Source organism: Pholcus phalangioides, unplaced genomic scaffold (assembly GCF_987345545.1).
Source record: "Pholcus phalangioides strain wild (caught in Gottingen) unplaced genomic scaffold, Ppha-v1.0 ptg000008l_1, whole genome shotgun sequence".
Taxonomy (NCBI): Eukaryota; Metazoa; Arthropoda; class Arachnida; order Araneae; family Pholcidae; genus Pholcus; species Pholcus phalangioides.
The window spans coordinates 5,179,880-5,195,902 of NW_028301601.1; the positions used below are offsets into that span (position 1 = coordinate 5,179,880).

At 36.1% G+C, this 16,023-nt stretch overlaps 1 long non-coding RNA gene across 2 annotated transcripts in view; it reads left to right on the plus strand.

The window, feature by feature from the left end:
* The first annotated feature begins 13,916 nt into the window (after window positions 1-13,916).
* Window positions 13,917-16,023, plus strand: part of LOC149083542 (uncharacterized) — an 82,693-nt gene continuing 80,586 nt past the window's right edge. For both annotated transcript variants that reach the window (XR_016193017.1, XR_016193016.1), the window contains exon 1: window positions 13,917-13,972. This is a non-coding gene — a long non-coding RNA (uncharacterized LOC149083542). The remainder of the gene's footprint in view (window positions 13,973-16,023) is intronic.

A 16,023-nucleotide genomic window follows, 5' to 3' on the forward strand; every position in this document is an offset into this window, starting at 1 on the left:
TGTCTCCGAGGAATTCGAAACCAAAACTGAGAGAGAAATCCAAGAACTCGGCCAATAATAATTTCGTCTTCATTTTTGGAATATTTCGAATAGGATGGCATGTGTGGCGTCCGATTAACAATCGGATGTCAAAATATGCACGAATAATTACTAGGTTTTTCCTCATTGAATAATAATGACTACTTTGTTCTCCTCTCGTTGAAGAAAGAAATGAGAATCAATTTGAGATAATATGCGGTGGCGCTTCTAATGAGAGAGACCACCGATCCCGCTAGAGCCACGAAATAGCAGAAATGTCAGCTGATATTGCCTTTGAAAAAAGAGATTTGACGTTTCCTTTACCATTTAGAGGTTGATTTAACTGTACATAATTTATTGCAAAGTAACCTGAAACCAAAGTTTCTTCCATAGATGTGTGTGCACTCAACTACTTTTAGTCCCCTTTAAATAATTTTGTCCGTTCTGATTCTTACGATAATGGCCCGTTTTTCAATGGAAATGCTTGTATTTTAGTAATTATTTACTGGAAAATAAATTCAGAAATTTTTCTTGTTCTAGCCATTTAGCTCAGCTTGACGGGAGTTGTATTTCTGGGTAAATAGCCCATTTATTAAACCCTTGAAAGTGTCGCCCCAACTGCAGTTCGGGCAACTCAAACGTGCAGTATTTGTGAGTTCGGTCAAAAGTAAAAAATTAGTGTTTCTATTCCGTGAAGTCCGAGCTGAGTCCATTTTCTTTTTCGGATAGATATTTAGTGCCTAATAATTCACGCTATTTTCGTAATAAATGATGATATTTGTCCTACATTTACCATTTCAGTAAAGGATAAAATGTTACGAATATTCACTGAGATATTCCAATGCGAAGAACGGGGGAAAATTGGGGGGGGGGGGCAGCATTAAATGCAGGTAAAACGGTTTTTCACCGCTGAGATACCATCTCTTAATGGAAAATATTTATTTTAAAACCATTTCTGCTTTTTTTGCAGTGATTTTTTAAACGCATATTTTCTCATTTATGATCATTTTTAACTTTTCCATTATTTTTTATTGTATATTATGGGTTTTAATGCATATTCTGGCATTTTTTTAAGTCCATGTTTCGGCATTTTTAGATGCATATTTTTAGAGCATATTTCGCCATTTTTTTAATGCATGTAATCCGGGCTGTAATTATTATTCACACGACTAAAATGTGACCTTCGGACCACGGCATGAGAGCTAAAGTAATGGGAAGGGGCCGATTTTTTTCTGTTAGCCCTAGCACCTATAAAGTAACGAGGACATTGATTGCGATCATTGGTTTCAATAAAACTGATTCTGCGTGTGTATTTTACATATTTTCAGAAAACACATTATTTAGGTGAATCATTGGATTTCTGAATGACGTTAAAGAAACTATTTGCATTTAAAAGCCACTTCCTCTTGTAAGATAGAGCATGATTTGGACAAGAGCGACATTTCTGATAATTTTGTTCTCGTAGAAAAGCAATTTTCCATTAACTTAACACTGCATGCATGAGCTCAGAAAAACATCTGTCAAAAACCAAATACTTTTTCCAAAAATGTGAAATAAATGTCCTGGTAATGGAATATATTTAGGGCTTCTGTTCTAAAAAACTAATGATGTTTTGAGAATAATTACTGTAGTAAACAAATCTTCAATAAACAGTAGTTTTGCATTGCTTTAGCATTAGAAGATGTCATGCGACGAATCTGATGACGTCACTCAAACCTTGAAAGCGAAAATTGAAAATCAGGTTTTACGGCCCACCTAACCAATGACGTCATTTATCTCTTCAATGATTCGTTCCTTGTTTCTTCGCCCCTCCCACAATTGATGACGTTGCACGTTCTGCGTCTCTCATTCGTTTGATGATGACGTCATGAAGTCCTTACGCTGAAGCTCGAGACTCCATGCTACTCTTTTGAATCGGGGCACTTCATTGAAAAATTGAAAACGTGTGGCACGCCACATAATCAAGTGACCTGTGAAGATGCTGTAGATCACTCGTGAATCACTGAGTGATCTACAAATATGCCGCGAGTGAGTTAAGTGATCAACCCTGACTTCAATGATATTAGATGTGTTACCGTTGATGTCAGTCTCACAGGGTGATATCATTTTTTTTTGTATAGGCTACCATTCCTGTCAGAAAGGTGATACCTAACTCTTATGGAAATCCTTGCAACAGTCTTCAGAAATAAATGAAATATAGTTCAATTTCCGACCACCGGGTGAAAAAAAAAATGTCGCTTTTTCATTGCAATTTACATTTTCCCATGATCCATATAGCGTAGATACCAAGTATATATGAATAGATTTAGGATATATACCAGAACGGGCGCTACATAAGGTAGTTTCAATATACTGGCATTACTCGGACCTACGTAGTTCCGTTCTAGAGGACGAATCCCATTGAAACTTCGTATATACGCTATCCCCAAGGGGACAGAGCGGGATGGACGTACATACGCTACATGGTCCATGAAAAAAAGAAAAATTTGATAGAAAGCGCTACTTTTCCCCCTGCTGGTTGAGAATTGAACGATTTCTTTTAATTTCATAAATCTCTGTCCCATGGTCTGTCTCATTGATATATCTTAAAAATTTGGTTCTATTCGAATGAGAAGTTTTTGAGAAAAACCACTTAGAGTATGGGAACATTATTTATAATCACCCTGTACATAAATAATAAAGATACAAAAAAAAATCGATTTATTTTCATTATAAATTACAGCTTTGAAAATTTATAATGCAATAACTTTTTATGAAAATTAACTTTCAACTGTAGGTTTGAAAAAGTTAAGGTGTAGAAAATGAAGTGTTTTTTTTTTACTGCTAAGGCTTATTTTTATTTTTAATTTAGGTGTTTTTTTCTGTCATTTTCACGATATTCTTTCACTTCTTAAACTTTTTGAGAATGGAAAAGATTGAGAAAATTATACGAATACTGATTACATTGAACACTTACCAAAAAAGATGTCTGAATTTCTTGGAAAATAAAATAAAAGATGTTTTTTGCATTCCTAACCATACGCATACACAGGTTTTTTTCTGGGGGGGGGGGCGGCATGTTTTTTCCTGCAAAAAAACATATTCTCCTCTCCAGTATACCAGTTATGGCTCCCACATCTAGGAACAGGAAGTCCCCCGGTCAGATTCTTCAGAAACCTTTCAATAGTGAATTTCTTGTGAGAAAACAAAAAAAATGATAAGAACCTTCTCAAGTGGGAACCCTGTCAGACGCAGTCTTGTGGGGGTCATAACCCCAATGTTTCTAACCAATTCATGAAATTATAACCCGTTTATTAGAAAAATTGCAATTTTTAATGAAATTTTTGAAAAGGAGAAAAAAAAATTCAAATAAAATATTTTCACATGATGTCAAAACTTTTTCCTTCGACATTCGAACGTAACCGGTTTTATAAGAGAACTTTGTTTTAATATTCTGATGGCATTTGAGTTTTCGAGGAATTTCTTAGTCATTTTTCAATTTCTTTTAAGGTAACAACATTCGGGAATACGTCACTTTGCCCGGAAAAATTCAGCCGTTCGTATTTCGGACTATCATTCGTCAAAATTTTGGATGGTGGCAGAATTTCGTAAACTAGAAAAAAAGCCAACGAATACTCTCTTATATACATTTTCCTCCTCTTATTTCCTTCCTTGCACTTCCAATTCTGATTCCTAGAGCAGCAAACCGTGTGTTCGCATAGCCCAAGAGTCGCCCCCGACCATTTATTTCCCTTGGATACCTTTAGCCCGGGCATCCTGCATATCCTCAAGGTTATAATCAGTGAATGGGGCAAAAATTTAAATTTATACGATATGTGAAAACACTTTGATACATATTGTTTCATTCGATCGAGTTAAAAGGAATTTAGTAATTATATATTGATCTCTGAATAGAAAGACAAAAGTTGAAAATACAAGGAATCCCAAGTTTCATCAATTTACTATCATAGAGCCGTATATTACTTGTCAGTGTTATACGACGGGTTTTCCACGGATAAAGTAAATTTCCCATGAAGCTGGAATTTCCATCATACATTCCAGAAATATTCCTTCGTATCATTCCTTTGACAAAAAATCTTGCTGAAAGTGTTTCTTTCTTCCAGGAGCTTCACACATTTAACAATTTCCTTCTTTGATACACTCTTCTGAATTTGTTTCCTTTTAAGGAAAGGGATCTCTTCAAAGATTGTCTTGTATCTCACATCTGTGGTTGCATGTAAATAAAAGCCGCCCTCTTTTCCCGAGGCTTAGTTCGTTCTGGACTGTAGTATGCTGCTCGTGTTTTTCTTCGTTCTCGTGAGTTTTATTTAGTCATAGTGTTTTTTCTGTGTCATACTCTGTGGTGTTTTTTTTATTTTTTTTAGATTGTGTGTTTAATTTACTCGTGAGTTTGATTTTGTCACCGGATGTTTAGGACCGCACATTGTTCGATTTGCGAGATAAGTGTATGTGGGCTTTTTTTATTGCTCTCGATTTTTTTTTTTAAATTTTCGTTGCATATATTGGATCGACTTAATTTCTTTTTTGTCTGAGGCTTTCATGGCCGGCGTTCAGTGACTTGCAAACGGGGCTATTAGGTCATAGTCTACTAAAAGGTACGAAGCCTTTCTCGCTTGCCGTGGACACTTCCGTCCGAATAACCTCAGGTGATGCCTGCCACAGATGTGTGTGGAACGTCAGGAAGGAAATCTCTTAGACCATGGCCTAATGGCCCGGAAACCGTTTGCCGACATTAATTAGTCATTAATTTTTTTTTTCTCTCGCTCTCATTGCATTTTCATTGTACTTTCGCCAGGTTTGTGTTTTTCCCGCTTCTTTGATATAAATTCGTCGGTTTTTTGAACGTTAGCACTCGCGAACAGTGTATACTTTTTCGAGGTACTCTCGGTAATTTTTGTTTCGTTTTCATTTGGGCTATTGTTTTGGTGTTAGTGAATAGAGATAGTTAGCCAATACTAATAAGTTCTTAGCCCAATAAAGAAAAACTCCCACGTCTCTAAGAAAAATATTAGCTGAGATATTTAATTTCAAAAATCGGAGAAAAGTTGGGGAAAAGATCAAGGTAAATGAAGGAATAAACATTTTCCGTTAGTTTATGCTGTTCTTTCCCCAACTTTCCTTCGATTTTTGAATGCGAGTATCTCGGCGAATATTGCGAGTTAGCAATAGAGTTTTTTTGTTGGCTAAGAAGTGACAGGGCAACAACTTTCTAATTGTAATGAAGAAGACGAGAAGGGGGGAACCATTAAAAAAATTACATTTTTTTATTTTGTCACACACCGCGTATTCACTCTCAAAACTTGCACAGAGTGATTTCTGTACAAATTTTGAGCATTAGGACTCGATTCCCCCTCCCCCCCACGTGACTTTCTCCGTCTCTTCTCTCCTCTTTGTTATATGCACAAAGTTTCAAAATCCCTGGATTAGAAGTAAAACCAATCAAAGGGCTTGAAATTTCCCGCCACCAGAGAGAGAGCAGACGACTTTTTTTTGGTCCTTCTGTTTGTCTCTCCCAGGAGCATAAACGAATTAGCAAGAGCTCCCGGATGTGAAAGATTGCCCAATGACAAGGCTTGAAGTTTCCCGCCAATTCCAGAGACAGAGCTGACGAGCCAGACAGAAATATTCTACCAGCGCAGTCGCGAATTTCCGGCCTCATCAACGACGTTGCAACACAGGAGGTACAATAGGCAGTAGAATCTCGATTATACGACTTTCACATTTATGCGACGTTTTGCTTCTGTGGAAATTGTCAAAATATTGGTTGAAACGTCTTTAAATATGACCAGTTATCGAAAATGCCATATATTGGTACAGTGGAACATCTCTTAACGGAATCGGTGTAGACAGGCTAAAACCCGCCTTCACATTATTGGAGGAGAACTGTTCATCGACAACCGAAGCAACAGATACGACCACCAGATCCTATTCTACACACATCGACGGTACCAAGTCCGACTCAAACCACATTGAACATTGAAGGACCGGACACACCCCGCTTCCCATCTCAGAGAGATATCGAAGCTTTCCCGGGGGATGGGTGTATCCGGAAATTTATTAATTTATGTGAAAATAACAATGATATACATATATACAATAAATAATCTGGAATAAATAATCGTACAAATTGTGATCATATAGCATCATCCACAGATAATCAGTCCGTAATCGTAATAGTCCTTATATAAATAATCAAAGAATGATTTTTGTCTTGTATGTGATAGAATCTGGAAGTGAGTTTATCCAATCTAGAATATAACAATCTCGGCAATCAAGCTGTAATAAGATATAAATTGACGTCCATATGTCCGGCATCTCCATTTCATTCACACCCGCCGGAAAAAGGATGAAACAGTTGACACTTGTCTTCTTGGGCGTAAATTGTATCGATTATTAGATGTCGGTGAAACAACCGATGCATGTCTTCTTGGCCGTAAATTATACTTTTAAGTAGGTAACCGTGTTACCTCTCTTGTTGGCTCGCAAGACGGGTCCTCCGAGCGCGAATTGCGTCCCCTTGATCCCGCAGCTCGTGTCTTATTGTGGAGTAGATGTAGGTTGCGGTCCAGGAATCGAATTAACCTCTGCAAACGTTGAAAGTTCAGAGGGCTATCTAGAATTCTCATTTTCCAAGCAAGCATTCTGGACTCTGGCAGTTGGCCAAAGTGGAAGACTCTCGTCTTGGGACACGTGGTTATATAGTGCCATAGGGAACCATTTGAACCGCAGATGCATACGCTGTTATTAGAACGTTTAAAACGCAGAAGATACACCGGAAAAGGGCCATGCTCGGTGATAGCGATTGTTTTCTCTCTAGGCCATACGTTCAAACGCCACTGAACTCGTCGTTGTATCTTGTATGCGTCCTTTGCTGCACATGTATTCCAATTGGTCTGCCACCCCTGCAACACGTCCTCTTTAAGCACCCGATGGACCAAACTCCTTGGCCAAAGTTGGTCGTCTTGAGACGGAAGACTCAAACCACAACAACACGCTCTGGTAGGCGCGTACGTTTCAACCCGAAGTACATCAACTCGTATGTGTAATCAGAAATCGTACCGTTGGTACTTGGGGGGGAGTAGTGTGGTGTATATCTAGTGCGGCCTAGAAACAACAAATAGTAGATCTAGTAGTGGCAGGAAGAGACAGAAAGAGATATGCACCACATATGTATAAGTAATGGGCCACTTACCATTTAAATTGTTAGCTCCCAAACTTATTCAATTACTTTTGAATATCAGTCAAACATTTATCCATCATTATCAGCTCAAAATTTCAAATTCATCTTAAATTCATTTTTTATTTTTAAATCTTTGAAATAAGTATCTCATTACTGGTACATTTTACACACCTCCCTTCTTTTGTTTTAAAAAAGTTATACATAAATGAAGGTGGTTATGATTTTAGTCCTTCGCAGAAAATTGGCATCAAGTTCTGAATATATATGTATATATTGCTCACATGCTTGGATGAAAAAACTTAAATGCTCAGAGTGGAAAGAGTATCTAACTACTGAAAAAGAAATGTGTTCAAACGATGGAAGTTTCATAATCATACGAAATTTGGTAAAAGGGGTTTGTCGTGTCCAACTCCTGTAGTTGTCAGTTATGTTCTATGTAATTACATTATGACTGAGAAACTGAAAAATCATGTTGAATTCACGTTTAATGTAAATGTTCAATTAAAGATTGTTTTTCAATTCTAGCAAGTTTTATTTCTTGTGTAATTCCATGTGTGTAGTGAAAAGCATTGGATAGAATTTTAGCTCCCCCCAGCCTATATAAAAATGATCAGGTTCATATTTTATTACCTTGAACATAGACCACACTTTGCTTCATAACATAAATCTCAAAATTAATCTATGTATTCTTGGTTTGTTTTTTTTTTCTGGCTTATTTCTAAAGAATCTTCGAATAAAAATGAATTGTTAAGAGAAGTTATAAATAATAAGACAATTTTATGCAAAGAAGAAACTGGTGACATATATTGAAAAAAACCTATTTTTGAAATAAATTTTTACTACTTATATGTTATGCATTTGTGTACAAATGACAATCATGCAATCCATATCTAATCCACAGTTTACATTAAAATGTTCTGGAAGGAGCAAAGCAAAGCATATTTATTTTTTCATTCGTTCTTTTTTGTTCCTTTCAATAAAATACACATTGCATGAAAAGTTTGTATGTATTTTTTTTAAATGACAAAATATATAGCGAATGTTGCATATGTCTATGTTAATGAAAAATGAAGGATATTTTATATATAATTGAATTTTGATCTCAAATTTCTTTTGGCATTCAATGGATATTTTTTTTGGTTAAAATCAACAGAAATGAAATTCCGAAAAATTAATTCTCTTGGGCAAATGTTGATGTCAAATGGTAATTTTTTTCAAATATTGTCAAGTTTTCGTAAAAACTCTGGCTCTAATTGATACTTGATAATAATGTTGAATTATAAGTATAAACTCGTCCATTCGAGTGCTAAATTCTCACCTAATCCAACCTGTTTTCATAAGAAAAAATATAATATAACAACAGGGTGGGGGGGGGGGTCAAAAGAAAAAAAACAATATATATATATATATAACGGCGTTACAGTGTGTGGTGCTGCTGGAAAACGATCTTACAGGGAAGACGATTCTAGGACGGATTTCGATGACGTCAAGGATCTCGGAGTCAGGCCTTCTGCTGGTCATATTTATTCGGTCCTCAGGTGTGACGTTATATCGAGGTCTGACTGATAATGAAATGGTGTCAGTATTCCTGTTGAAATATATCGGGAGAAAAAAAAAATTTCCAGCTTGTGCAACAATTCTAACAGTTGTAACGTACGGGATAATGGCGGACTTCAGTAATACTGAAACAAACAGACATGCATTCCATTTACGGAGGTGCTAACGGAAGTACCACAGAGGCAGCATGAATGTACGGTGAGCGTTTTCCTCACAGGTGGTTGCCCAATCCGCAAACATTTGCGCGCTCATTAGTACCATGTTGCGCCCTGTAGCATTTCTTTTAGACCACGCAGTCTTTGATGAAAATCGTTTGTTTTTGTGTGTGCTCTACCACCTCTTAAAGTTTTTCCCCATCTTTTCTTAACCACCCTACAGACACGCATTCAGAAATGCCGAAGTTCTTCAAAAGATAGCAAAATATGATCAAAAAATGGAAAAAGAAAGTCGTGCATTAAAAAATGCAGAAACATGACCTAAAAATGAAAAATGGGCAAAAAAAAAAAGATGCACTAAAATTAAAAAAATTATGTGCTCACAAATGGAAAACAATAATATGCGTATCGAAAGCACTGAAGCATGCGCTAAGAGAAAAAAAATAATAATGTGAAAGAAATACTTGCACTTAAAAGTGCATAAACATGCACTTGAAAATACTTAAAAATATGACCTAAAAAAAGAATAATAATCAATAGTTGAAATATTTTCTTGAAAAAAATTTAAGAAACTTGATTAAATTCGAAGAATAAAAAGATAAATGTATCATATTACGATAAACCATAATACGATAATTACGATTATCAAATAGGAATATTCATCTCACATATGGCCCATGATACACATGCTACTAAATTCGCAATTCTAATCATTTTCACGAATTTGAATGACTAATTAATTAACTAATTATGATTTCAATTAGCATCAGGATGGCAAATTTATAAATATCGGGAAATTCACTATTTTACTAATTTTCACGAATTTCAATGACTAATTAATTAACTAATTATGATTTTAATTAGCATCAGGATCGTTGTGATTGATAAATGACAATCTCTCAAATTTATGAAAATTAGAAAAATCGCAATTGGCAAATTTTAACGAATTCGAATGACTAATGTTCGATGCTCCTTTTACATACTTATAATTTCAGGGAATAATCGGAATTCTTCCGGCTAGTGGACATTGTTTACTTCTATAATAATTATTTTTGAATTAAATTCAATTGAATGTACAGGCAACTTTTATAATCAAAATACATTACTAACTAGTTTTTTCCCTCTCCATGCTATAAAATAACGATATTTATTCACGTTCTCTCAATAGTTATTTCTACTTGCAAATTGAAGTTCTCGCTGATGCAAAAATGAAAAAGAAAAATGTTTTGAAGCAATCACATATAGCAAAGAGTATAATTCAGAACTTGAAAATCATTCGAGCAGTTCTTCGGAAGTAATGTTTCTAATACTGGATACTTTTACATTTAAAGACAAAGAAATCAAGTTTTTGAATTAGAATTGCAGCATTTGCTTGAGCATTTCTACTTTCGCGGAGAATCAAATGATGAAAGAAAAAAAAAGCTACAGAACAAAAGTTTCAGGTTTCAGGAACATGTATGAATCGGGTAATCACCCTGTATATCCATGCAATTCAGTGCTTGTCAGGGGTGGTGCCGGTCAATACTCCGCAAGACTACCTTGTAGCCTCTAATAATCAATTTCGACGCGATTTCCATAAAATTCAAAATGTATCGCTATTTTATAATCTGCATGCAATAAAAGAATTGAATAAATTACAATTTCACATCACGAACTGTGTCATTCATGTAATTTATGTATATAGAAATGATACCACAGATCCCCATTACTAGGTACTCTCGGACCCCCAGAGGACCGCAGGCCACGTTCAAGCATTTGATGAATACTTTTGTAAGAACCTTCTGTAGCATTACTCGTTTATTTCTTTGAATAATGAATTTAAAAAAAAATCCTATACACGCGCAGCACAAAAAAAAAGTATGATAAAGCAAATTTGCTTTGGGAACGGCGGCCGCATATGCTTGCGTTCCTGCCTGTAAGTATAATCAATTTCAAGCCCTTTGATTGGTGTTACTTTTAATCCGGGGATTTTGAAAGTTTGTGTATATACCAAAGAGCGAGAGAAGAGAAGGGGAGGAGGGAAGAGACGGAGAAAGTCACGTGGGGGCAGGGCGACTCTGCTCAATATTTAAACATTTCATGTGAATTAATGTGAATTAATGAGTTGCATATACATGCAACACTTTTTCTTTTATTTCCTTCTTCATGTTAATGTTATTTAAAAAATTATGTTAATGTTAGTTAATGTTATTTATTGAATATTCAATACTCACATATAACTTTTAAGAAATTCTCTTATAGTTGAATTGAACATATCGGGTTTCACATCGCACTGATTATATATACTATTGCTCAACTCAAAAATAGGGGACCGTCGTAAAATATTTGCTCGGGGTTTAGGGAGGCGAAAAGTCCGCCGAACATACCTATTTCCAATTGGCACAGAAAAATCAACAAGTTGAAGAAGGTAGCAGTCATCAATACATTATTGACAATTTTATACAAAAGGCGAAGGTAACTTCTTCTTCTTCTTCGGCATTCCTATGATTGGAAATGGAAAAAACATCGCAGTTCAGTTGTACTTACGTCATTGATGTAGACGTGAAATTGCCTGAAGAACGATCTAAATTTTCTTACCCATCCGTTATAGGTTACGCAAGGATCCATCAAATAGGTCATTCAATAAATAAACTTTAGCAATATAATAATGTTAAAGTACATTAATAAAGTATTGAAAACCGAATATCCGCACAGATGCGTGGAATAGGGAAAAGGAAAGACTAAATTTTCCAGTTCCTCTTTTGGGTATTGAGTCAGTTTTCAAGTTCGTCAAGACGACTTCAAGAAATTTTGATCTTAAACTTGAAAATTCAAATTTGTCCCATCTCGGCGAAATAGCGAGGTATAATGAATATGAGAGACTGATTCACCTCAGACCAAAGAATATATTGATGAATCAATATAGGAAAGAGTTCTGAAAATTACTAAAAAAGGGAAGTAAGTATTTCAGAGAATTCTTTGTATATATTATAAATATTAATTAAAAAACCTTGTATATGGCCTTTCGAACTTCTGGAATATAGATACAACATATGCACTTTGTTATAAGTTATGTAAGTAATATCGAATTATTGCAGTTAATGATAAGGATTGAATTTCATGCAAATGCGAGAGATGTGTGTATATATTTTGTGGTATAATATTTTATTTTTAATGGTAAGAAATTCATTACTGTGACATTTTATGTCTATTTTATTTTCATATATAGAGAACATATGTGCATTTTTTGGAATGATAACTAATCAAATGGAAAATAAGGATTGAAATTTTGATTCAAACATATTGTCTCAAAAAAAAACACACCATGATTGTTTTAGAATGAAACTTTAATGATGATTGACCGATCCTGCGTAATGGCTGAAAGGCACAGTGGGGGGGGGGGGGGGAGATTGAGACTCTGGGGCTACATATCTGGAAAAAAGGTGGGGGACAAATTGATAAGATAAAATAAGGTACTAATTAAATTTTTCACGTTAGTAGTGAAAACCCATAATGAAGGAGATGTAGATCTATAATTTAATTATTAATTGATCCGGCGCTCTGTATCTATGACACTTGTTCACGGTCCTCTTTTGAGACATTTCCCTTCCGAACAGTTTCGAAATTATTCCAGTGTTAGTTGAATACTAGATGATACGATTTTTATCCGATTTCGATATGGAAATCGATAAGACAGTCAAAATTAATTCGATATCGAAAAAGAAAAAAAAAACCCGTCTTCTTTATTTTTTTTATTTATTCAAAACGGTTCAAAGTTCGGTGAAAATTCAATATTAACGATGCGTCGCAGACTTTGATCTTCCATCAAAATGCATCATTGATCGGTCGGTACCAAGGAATAGAAAAACTGACTATGATAGAGGAAGTATCTTCGGCATGAGAATACATAGGAATTCTTCGGAACCACTTTGAGCGTGTGAAGCATGTCGGGGATTTTTCGAAATAAGAGGAACCCGAGAAAGTGCAGGTCCATCCCTTTGAGAAATTTGTCTTTCTTTCAGTTTTTATTTCAGAATCGACGCATATATTTCAGAGTTCAAATTTCTTTCGAAACTGTTAATATAGGAAAGCAGGAAAGGGTTTAGAGGTGTTTTTTCTTGTTTTAGTTTGATCCGTCAAGGCTATTGGAGGATATTGAAAATTACACGCAATGTCTACAAAATTTGTTCTCACATTAACATATGTCATGAGGAATTGTCATAATTTCTCGTGTGTAAATTGTTATTCAATTAAAGTGTGGGCAAGAAACACACTAAATATCATATATATATTTTTTTAAGATTATAAATTTTAAGTTTTTATTCAAAGTTTGAATAATTGGAATTCAAGTCAGCCGCATAGAATGCACACATTGATATTAAAGGGTCAAACATACTCCGTTGAAAGTATTCTAGAAATATCAAAATATTCTCTGAAGATGGGCGTATCTGGAAGTTGGAAGAGCCGCCATACTCCTCTTGGGGGATGTTTACGGCCCGAGAAACAAGCCAGGAGAAACTTAGCTGTCCCTAAACTAATCCTCGAATTTCGTCATAATCCTTATCGACCTGACGATACCCAGAGGATGTAATTACTAAAGAATTATAGTGCGACCGCATCGCAAACCGTGTGCTTATCTATTAACGTATAGTGATATATCTTAATCTATTGTCGGCGATGTCCTTAAAAGAGTCACCAAGTCTTTTGATGATTTGGTTGCGTGATTGAAAGCGAGATGTATTTATAGGTGATTGCAGAATGTGTGTTAATAAACGCGAGCTGCGCAATGATCATTCGTACGGAAGTCTGGAATTAATCGTATATGCGGAATAGTAATCTAGAATCAGTTTTATGTTATTATTTTTCTGATTTAAGCAGTTCACAGCTGGCCCCCCCTCTCATGCAATTCTGACATTCGCGAATGTTCATCCTTTGTTAGTGTCTTATATTTATTCTGTGTTTGCACAACAGCTGAATACACAAAAACATCCGAATATTACGAACAACATATTGCCTCAAAAGTTTGATTTTCGCCTTTGCAACAGAACTTTCGCGCTTTTCTCCGGATATCCTCTGACATTAGGTACGATTTTCTCTGTCTTTTAATCAAATGAGTATTTATTGAACAAATATTAGCTCAGTTTTCTTGGAACACTCTCACAATGTTAAGCACACCTAAGGAAAAAAACTAAAAAACTTTTCCGTGTTCGTAAATTAGAAAACAATCTCTCTGATGTCATATAAACTCACTCTGGTCAATTTATCTGATAGTCCTTATCATAGGCGAGCACAGAATTTTCTCGGGGGGGGGGGGTTACGTTTTTTCCTGCAAAATAACACTATAATCTTGGCTTGACGAGGGGGGGGGGGGTTAGAACCCCAAAACCCACCTTTGCGTACGCCAATGGTCCTGATAAGGGAATTCAAATATATTACACAACTAAAAAAATATCCTTAATGGTAACAAAAATTCGGCATTTACAACGAAAGACTCGGTTATAAAGACGTTGGTCATAACTAACCTCGGCTATAACGACCATAATTACCCGTCAGCTATTATTCCTGTGAAAAATAATGTCCATGGACCTTGCTGATAACGTCAGTGAAAATATTTTTAAAAATGCATTCAAATTGAGTGCGGAGTTGCTATAGTTTTGTAAGATTCGAAGGGAAAAAAACTGTGAAAAGTAAAGGAAACTTCTTCTATTATGTAATAGTTATTATTTTCCTGATCCCCATCTTGAGATGGTGGTGTTGAAACGTCATGCTCAGTTCAGTTATAATGTTCAGTCAAACATAGAATTATTTCAAATTAACTTTATCAATTCACAAATATTAATTGTTGAATAAATTAAAATATTTCCTTATTTTAATTAAAATTTTAAAGTTGATTCTTATATTGTCAATAATCAAATCACTGAATTGTATGTTACATATCTATTCTATAATATAAAATCACAAACAAACTCGAAAAGGGCCTGTTGCTAAGCAACCGAGTGACGGAAGTCTGTTACGGAAGTGGGTTCGATTCATATATCGATATTCACATTCATATATCGATATGATATCATATATCGATATTGGGTCGATATTCACATATCGGGACCCATTTGACCCATCGGGACCATGTTATGTGCATGTACCAAGAGGCTCCTACATCCTACAGCAGAGCCCTTAGGCTGGAATTTAGATTTCGAGCCCCCAAACCAGCTTTTCAGGGGCCCCTCTGTGATTAATTTATAGTGTGAAAAATCAAAAAGTGATAAGAATCGTTGTGGCCCCTGTCAGCCCTTCCTTTGTGGAGGGGGGGGGGGAAGGTCCATGCCGAGAGGTATATATATGTATAATATACACACACAACAGCAGTGCTCCCAACACAGGGTCGGGGTACCCGGGGAAGATTTCACGTATAAGTAAAAAGTTTTCATTTCCAGGGGCCCTTGATGGATCTCATTGTTTTCTTGCTGCTTTAACGTTGAAAAATTTCGATAGCGGAAGCAAAAGATATATCCAGTCTGGGGCCCCACCAAAAGTAAGCGAATTGGTGTCCCGGGTAATTGGTTGGGGGGGTCCTGGATTTTATTCGTTGGTAAAACGAATACAAATGAAAATTTTTCATGGCACTCGCTCCGGGGGATGACCGACAAGCTTCCAAGTCGGGGGCCCCATGTTTACAGGTTTCATTTTGGGAGCCCTGGATGAATCTCATTCTTTTCTGTTGTAGAATTTGCAACAGCGGAAGCCCGAGATAAAGCCAGTCTGGGGCCCCACCAAAAGTATGCGAATTGGTGTCCCGGGTAATTTTTTGGGGGCCCTGGATTTTATTCGTTCGTAAAACGAATACAAATGAAAATTTTTCATGGCACTCGCACCGGGGGATGACCGACAAGCTTCCAAGTCGGGGGCCCCATGTTTACAGGTTTCATTTTGGGGCCCTGGATTTTATTCGTTGGTAAAACGAATACAAATGAAAATTTTTCATGGCACTCGCACCGGGGGATGACCGACAAGCTTCCAAGTCGGGGGGCCCCATGTTTACAGGTTTGATTTTGGGGGCCCTGGATGAATCTCATTCTTTTCTGTTGTAGAATTTGCAACAGCCGAAGCCCGAGATAAAGCCAGTCTGGGGCCCCA